The sequence below is a fragment of the Microtus oregoni genome, unplaced genomic scaffold (genome assembly GCF_018167655.1).
Source record: "Microtus oregoni isolate MIOR12 unplaced genomic scaffold, Mior012 000035F_ref0000213, whole genome shotgun sequence".
NCBI lineage: Eukaryota > Metazoa > Chordata > Mammalia > Rodentia > Cricetidae > Microtus > Microtus oregoni.
Genome location: NW_024543094.1, coordinates 12,410,469 through 12,419,658, shown reverse-complemented (window position 1 = coordinate 12,419,658; position 9,190 = coordinate 12,410,469).

The window sequence follows — 9,190 nt, the reverse complement described above, 5'->3', positions numbered from 1 at the left end:
CCTTTCATCGCCTGATGAAGGTTAATATTCAGGAGGATGCCTATGTGTTTTTCTTTGGGTTCTCCTTCTTATTTAGCTTCTCTAGGATCACTAGTTATAGGCTCAATGTCCTTTGTTTATGGCTAGAAACCAAATATGAGTGAGTACATCCCATGTTCCTCTTTTTGTGTCTGGCTTACCATTCAATTTTTAATTCAAAACACTTCTAGCAACTGATCTTATAGGTCCCAATATACCAAATATGTGATTTTTATTTCATATTTCCATTCTTTCATGAAGCCTAACTTCATAAATAGCAGTTGGCATTAGCTAGCAAGTTTCCCACAGAATCTTTATGTACCATAGAAGATAAATTTTGTTTTCTTTGCATTTGAACAACTGATTAAATGATGACAAACAGTCTTTTCTCAATGCTTAGAATGTTGACCAGAATTTAATAGTTTAGGATAGAATTGAGTACTTTTTAATATACCATTACCTTTTCTATATTAATTCTTATTTACTATCGCTCAATGTGTTTTTTAAACAAATTTTTATTGTATATAAAGTGTGTTTGTCTGCATGTATGTCTGTGTACCACATGAATGTCTAGTGCTTAGGGAGGTCTGAAGGTGGTATTCATCACTTAGAACTGGAATTACAGAGTGTTGTGAGCCATCATCATGTGTGTGCTCGGAATCTAAGCTAAGTCCTCTGAAAAAAAGCAATGACTCTGAACTTCTGGGCCATCTCTCCTGCCCCTGTTACTTAATATTTTGTTCTTCATTTAGATACAAAGGGACTTTCAATCTCGTTATGGCTTTGTAAATGTTCAGAAATTCTAGGTGTTTTGGGATGTGTGGAAAAAATTCAGTGGCAGATGAGTGTATCAAAGAGGAATTTTTACCTTCCCTTGCAGTTGAAAAAAAAATTGGAAACAGAGGCTGTACCCATGACCAAAAAATAAAATAAAATTATGAATAACAGATGATAGAGAGAATGATCAGAATCTACTCACTTGTTCCCGAGTTCATGATTTAGATTAATTTGATCACTTAGACTTACATAGGACCTGATCAATTTGAGTACATGGAACACAATTCTACATTAGACAAATCAATAGCGTGATAAAACACGATAAATAATGTTTAATGACCAAATGACCACCATGGTCTTGGTCCTGATCCCTGAGTCACTAAATTTATTCTTTGACATCTGCCAAAACAGATCAAGTTGGAAATAGTAAAATTATGAATGGTCACAACCAAAGAGTGAGCTGTTCTCCCATCTAAATGAGTTATTGATGGACTTTTTTGTATATAATACGTGTACAGAGGATGGCCATGTAAACAAAAATAATTGTTGTCCTATTAGTTCCTAGATATTAAAAGATTCACCACTATATTGTATACATAAAACTTCATCCATAAATTTAGTTCAGATGTGACACAATTTTAGGCACAAAGGAAAACCTAAGAGTTTATAGTATAAAATATGAGAATTTTGATAATTACACAAAGTCTTTATATAATATAGATCTTTATTTATAGGCATACCAGTTTCTATGTTGTAATTTCATTTAAATTTGCTTCCAAATTTTCCCCATATTCCCAAGGCTCTAAAAAGAGAAGCATTTAACAATGTAGGTTGTGAATAGGATGCAGTTGGACCTTGGAATTGCCATCCATGGAGCATAGTAGTTCTTTTTCTGTTCCCAGGGCCTTCAAACAGGTATGTGTGTATGTAGTACAATGTCCATGTAGATCAACAGGGTGCCAGGACTTAAAACAAATCTCCAGAGAGATGGACAGTTGAGGCACTCAGAAATTATCGTAATCTATATTTACATTAATGAGAGAAGGCTAGGGGAGTTTAAAAAGAACAGTAACATAATTAAAAAGACAGAAAGACACTGAGTTTGTGGTATTGAGTAAATGACGTTGAAATAAATGTAATAAAGGGTGTTATTCTATGCCCATAGTGAAAGGTATAGTTTTATCTTTTAAAAACGTATTTCATTTGTATATATACCCAATTCCCTTTCATTTTTTCAAGTCCTCAATATACCCCTCTCTGGTCTCTTTCATTTCATGTCCTTTTAAAATTAATTATTGCTATACATACATGTATATGTCTAACTACATAAATAAATTTCTCTGAGTCTGTAGAAAGTTCCATATATGCTTCAGGGACTGACCATTTGGTACAGCATACCAAGTAGACTATGTCTCCTGCTCTCAGCTCTCCTTGGTTGCTTTAAAAGAGCTGTTCTTAGAGTTGAAATTATAAAATTTCCTTACAATTACTGAAAAGCACATAGGACATGAAGTAACTACACTCCAAACTTTCAGAAATAGAGACTGCTTAAAAATTCCAGTCTTTCCATTTTTCATTACTTTTTTCATATAACGATATGACAGTGTGGATGCTAACATAGTCCCCGCTCTTTGATGGAAATGCACTAGAAGCCCTAGTCCTTATTTAAACATTCTTTGTTAATGTGAAATCTGAAGCCTGCACTGACAAATATTTTAAGGTATTTTGACAGAAATACTTCAAATTCCATTTAAGTCCTCTAAAATTTACAGCCACAATGTCCTTCCAAATTCCTCTTCAAAGAATCATTTTGAGTAAAGCCACATATTAAATGAAATAGTCTTTTGTATTTTGACTATATTTAAAGATCCTCATAGTTGCATAACAGGTGAAAGACATAATGAGTCCTAAGGTTCTGTTTGTACCTTTGGCATATGATTTCCAACAGTGGTTAATCATTCTACATCTAATCAGTACACTGCTACACTGTCCTTTTTACTGCACAGTGCTCTCACCCCACGTAATGATTCAGCAAAACTCTTACAAAGCAAAATTTATTTGTAAAGAGAAAATTGAAAGGATTTTTTTCTTTTCAATTTGCAATTTACCTTTTAAGAGTCAAAAATTAAGAAATCAATTGTCATGTTTCTAATACTGTCTCTCTGTGTGTTACTGTGTGCATAGTCTAAGACATCTGACTGTTCTAAAAATGTTTGATTGGGTGCTGCGCACCATGCCCTCTGTCTCCGCTTTATGTGCTAGAATCCAGTTTGTGAGCTTTGGGCAAGGGGCTGGAGGTTGAGGAAACACACGAGGAGACAAACCAACACAGGGACCTCCAATCGCTGGTACAAAAAGCCCTTCTTTAATAGCACCATGGAGGTTTAAATACAAAGTCGTCAATGGCCAACAGGTGAAAATCCCATCCTCTGGTCCTCTACGCAAAGCACAGCTTTTAGTAACTTCAACTAGAAGGCTCTAGCAGGGAAGAGCAGCTGAAGGCCAGGACTCAATCCCAACATCTCTCCCCTAAATTTTTTATTATAAAACAGAAGACCCTCCTGTCTTTGGTCATCTCAGAAGAGTAAACCCTTACCCGTCTTTGGGAGACCCCTTTCCTCTTCTATAGAAATTGCCTGTCTATAGAGGAGTCTTTATTGTTGGTGCAGTATTTGCAACCAAACCTGGAGTATGTTCAAGTTACTGGCCAACAGGCTCAGAAGGACTTGCTAAGTGAACATATGCTGCATTCTCATGGGTTGTCTGATCTTACACAGAATTAAGAGATGAATGCCCATGGCAACAGGCATTAAAATTGCCAGCAATAGGGTCCCCAGTTACCACTGGACCCAGCCTCCCATTTGGGCTATGGTATTCCAACAACCCTTTGGCTAAAACAGTTACAATCTGGTGTGCTAAGTGTAACATTTCAAGGGCTATTCAAGTGACCATTGAATATGTTGTTTCACCACATAAGAGGCATTAGCAATATTAACAGATGTCATACAAATGGAATGATAAAAGTGTGAACAAGACATTTGTTGTACTAGCCATAAGTCCACCTGCTCCTACAATTGGACAGAGGTTTCATGTGCTGGGGAAATAGCTCAGTGGGTAAAATGCTTGATGATGTGTCAGTATAAGATCTGAGTTTTGGCCAGTGGAATTCATGTAAAGCCTGTATGGCAACCTGTGTCTGTAATCCCCATGTTTCTATAGTGGGATAGGAGACAGACATGGGAGAATGAGTCCTTGGATGTCTGTGGGTGAGCCAGTCTGGCATACTCACTCAGCAGAAAACAGCAAAAGATCTCTCTCAACCAAGGCAGAAGTTAAGGAGCAAGGACTAGCTCTTGAGGTTGTCCTTTATTCCCCGTGCTGACGCATGTGTGCACCCACAGTTACACACATGTTCATGAATATATTATGCAAACTCTGCCACAAGCTGTCATATCCACATGCAAAGATAGGACAAGAGTTTCATAGTGATGACAAAAACACCACCAGGAAAGTAGGGGCTAATGTTTCCTAGTCTAAAAAGAGTAACTTATCAAATAAATACATATATTGCATAGTTTGCTATGATTGCAAGATTCTAAAAAGAATCATAATAAAAGATTAGTTTCTTTATCATGATATATTTAGAAATTTTAATTCACATAAAATAGGCAGATCATTTCAAACTCAGTGGTACATGTGGTGGACTACCGCTTTAACCCCAGATCTTCCCATGTTATTGGTTTATCAAGGAAACAATTTTAGATGAAATGATTTATGTTATTATTGTGTTTGGGAATGAGAAAAAAGAAACAGCATTTGTTTATCTAAAAGAGTGACAGGAGATAAATTTCACATGTCAGGTTGTTGATACATGAAGCAAGAGTAGTGGTGTGGTGTTGCAAGATCCAAGGGTAATGCATGTAAAGTGAGTGGGGACTCAATTGTTTTGCCCAGTCACCTGCTTCTGGGTCTCAGTTTCTTCACACTAGAACTAGTCCATGAACAGGAGACAAGGTGGTTAGGGCTTGGTCTGCCTCAGCATCTGATCATGTCATCACCTATTGAATATTCTGGGTACCATTTATCCTATTTCAGTTTATTTTCCAGCTTTGCAGAAAAATAAAAATATCCAGTGTGTACTATTGCTGTCGTCTTTCTGGTTTTAATATTGATTGCAATAGGATGAAGGTAAATTCTCTATTTATATGGAGTCAGAAAATATTTCTTCTTTCCAATAAGGTCATATTAAGAGAAATTAATCTTCTAAATGGTAATGGAGATAAGACACATGAGTAGTACTGCATTTTGTGGAGTAGCCCCCAAATCACTCGCGAGATGCTGGACCTGGGCTAAGTGGACTCACTTGTGTCTCTCTCAGTGTTGGCTTTCCAGTGGTAAAGCTGGTCCTCGGAAATGACATGACCAAAGTGAAGAGTTATCTAATCTGGGATGACGTTTTTATTCAGCTATTTTACAGGGAATAATGAGTTGTGTGATAAAGGGATAATTTAATAGATTTTTAAATTTTCAATTTTATTGGATAAAGACATGAGAGAAAACATAATATTTGTCTTTCTATCTCCCATTGTCCTATCTGGTCCATTCTCTTTAAATAATTTTATCCGAGAAAATATGTTATATAATAGGTTCACTTATTTAAAATCAAAATTCCGCATATGAAAGAAAGCAACTATGTTTATCTGAGTCTGGTTTGTGTGCTTAATATGGCAATCACAGTTTCATCTATTTTCCTGCAAGTGACATACTTTATTCCTTCTTTATGGCCCAATAAAATTCCACTGTGTATATATACCATGTTCTCTTCAATTCATCACTATGGGTGTGCAAGTATTTCTGTGGAATGCTGACTCAAGGTAACCGCCACTTTTCTTCTGCTGTGGCTGCTGAGTCAGAAAAATATCTCCGTGGCATGCCACCAGCAAGCCAGCAAACAGCAAAAAGCTGTGTTAAACTCTCTCTCTCTCTCCATATATATATATATATATATATATATATATATATATATATATATATGTGTGTGTATGTATATATATTTATATGTGTGTGTGTGTGTGTATGTATGTATGTGTGTGTGTGTGTGTCTAGAATTCCTTTTTAAGCCCGTACGAGGAGGGGGCAGCCTGGTTAGCTCACACCCAAAATAACCACACAGAAAATGTATTAATTAAAACCCACGTGGCTGTGGCTTGCCGGAGATTCTAACCAGCATCCATCTCTGGGAGAAAATCCATGGCTTCTCTCACTCTGTTCTTCTTTCTGCCAGCATTCACTTCTGTCTTCTCTGTCTACCTAAGTTCTGCCCTATCAGGCCCAAAGCAGTTTCTTTATTCATTAACAATGAAAGCAACACATGAATGAAGAACCTTTGACACCAAACATGGGTGATATTGAAGGATCACATGTTTGGTCTACTTTTAGTTGTTTATTTTTAATCTGCCTACTGAACTAGAATATAACTGCAGTAGCTAACAATTGCAATTGTTGTGTTTAAGGCTCCCCTGATGCTAGTCAGCATTTTTTTAAATACCCATTTTCCTTGGGGTCAGAAGGAGGGAGCCTCAGTGTAGTTTGAATTTTCATGTCCTTTATGTATAGTGATGGTAAATATAATTTTTTAAAAAATTTATATGAAATTTGTATTTATTCCTTGAAATCTATTTGACCAGTTCAATTTCTCTTTAATTAATTAGATACTGTTTGGTATTTAATTTAATGAACTTTTAAATCTTCTGCATCTGAATTGTCTATCAGATGTATACGTGGGGAAGATTTTCTCCTACTCTGTAAGCTACCCCTTTACTCTGTCAGTTATCTTCCTTGTTATAAAGAACTTTTTAAATTTCTTCCAATTCCATTTGTCCGTTATTACCTCATTTTCTAGGCTCTTTGAGTCCTTGAGCCCTTACCTTAATTACTTACTGAAAAGCTTCCCTATGGTTTCTCTATGTAGCAAGTATTAAGGATCTCCTGGAGTGCTGGCTTAGTGGTCATGAATATAATTTTTACTGGTCTTTGAATTTTTTTTTCTCTTGGTTAGGCACTATTGGCTTCAAAGAAATAGTTCTCATACTCCTCTGGATTTACGGTTTCTTCTCATAGGTCTGATGTTATTCTGATGGTTTGGCCTATAAACGTGAAATGGCAACTTTCCGTTGCAGCTTTTACATTTGTTGTCTTGGCATCTCAATTACAGTGTGTCATGGTCAGGTTCCTGCCTGTTTATGTCTACTGGAGATTTATATGTCTCTTGTGCTTAAATGTTCTAGATTTGAATACTTTTCTTTTATAACTTCATTGAGTAGGTTTTCTGTACCTTTACTGCTGATTTCAGTTCTTTCTGTCTAATGGAGTCTTAGTTTTGTTCTCTTAATTTCTGGAATGTTATGATCACTGTTGTTTCTCTTCTTCATTTGTATCTGAATGTAGCATTTTCACAACTTTGTCTTCAATCTCTGATATTCTATTTTAAGCTTAATATTACCATTTTTTTGTGGATTTTGACTGTGTATTTTATTTTATTACCGCATTTCAATATGCTTTTTATTCTCAAAGATTGTTTCCTCCTGGAATTTATCAATATTACTGATTTTTCTCCTACACTATTGATAGATGTTTTTTCTTTGTTCAGTAGCTTAATAATTTCATTATTTTTGGATTCATCAGTGGAGGTTTTATAATGTTTTGGGGGTATCATATTGTCTTTTGCTTTTGTCTTGGTGTTTGTTCCTGTGTTTCTGTGTGTTGAATATTTAGTTTTATTAGGACGTCTTTTTAGTCAGCATTCTGCCTTAAGATCTTAATCCTTACTACCATCATGAGTATAAAAATCAAGCTACTGTCACAAAATAACACTAACTAAACACAATATAGAAACACTAAAAACCAACTAAAGACTATACCATCAAAAACAATGGCCATGGAATACAAAAACAGAAAAAAAACATATGGGATTAATATTATTTAGAGTAAAAGTATATGCAGGAAATCAATGGAATAATTAAAAATGTACAAAAAAGGGAAATAGAAATGTTAGTTACTGTTTACTAAAGGAAAGATTAAAGATTATAGAAGAATATCATAAGGATGTTGCCCAAAGGGTGAGAGATATATAACTGATTAACAAAAATGTGTAAGAAATATAAATAAACCTAAAGAGAATGAAAAAAAACATAAACATTCTTTTTAAAAAACAAAATAAATTAAAATACTACTAATATATAGTAATAAGATAAAGAGAGAAATGAATTAGAAAAGAGAAAGCTTTAGTGCTCTTTCTGACCCCTCTAAATTTGTATTTGGCCGGGTGGAGGGGTGGGGGTCACTTTAAGCTGGACTCTCTTGCTTGTCCTACCAGTTAGACTTTGTTTTTCGGCCAGCTAAGTGTGACATGCCTACCAGTACTTTTCCACTTCTTTTCTTTGTGGATGAGGAGCGGCCTCTCTTTGCTACACTTAACATTGCAGCATGGGGCCTGGCAGATTCTTTCCCATTCTCAGGCTTCCCTAGCTTGTACACTTCAGGAAAGACTAATATTCTAGGTAGGAGTTTGTCCCATTTGAGCTGGGGGTGAGAACAGCGAACACAGCACTGACATCTGTATATAGAGATCACTATACACTTTCAAAGCACACTCAGCCATTGACACGCTGCAGGGGGTATGAGGGGAAGAAGTCAAATGCTTTGCTGGTGCTTCATAGTTCTCAGACCCAATGATAGTGCACCTCAACTGACACAGGGGGCTGCAGCGGCTGGCCACCTGGTGATGTAAGGCTTGGGTTTATAAAACACACAGATAAGGTAATGGAATCGGCATCTAGCTACTGAGGATCATGTTGATTTCTAAGCATGACCTTCAGAGTATGAGCCAAACCTTCCACTTGAATTTTTCAGTTAACAACACCAGGATTGCCTCCTCTTTGTGACTAACTCCTTTTCCCATCTCACCAAGGCTCCAGGTTTTTTGAGGTAAGAATGTTCACTGTTATTAGGTCACCAGCATGGGTCTATATTAAATAACAGATTCAGTGTCATGATGGTTGCTGACCAAAATCATCACATCAGAGAAGTTACGTCTTACCAGAATGTACGACTGGGTTCAAGGCTTTCAGGAGCTGTGAGCTTACCCTTCAGCAAGACTGTCAGTCTCTTTTCTGTGACAAGAAGGCTTAGCTACAGCAAATGAGAACCTACAGCAGTGAGTACCTCACCTTCTGACTTCCTGTGGGTACCATATTTCAGTCTACCCGTGTTTCTTAGGTATCCTATTACCCTATCACTTGCTATGTGACTGTCAATGTCTTTCCAATCTTTCTCCCTTGGAAAGACAGTATAAACTTCAAGTCACACTCTCCTTGTTCCCATGTCATATGTAGTG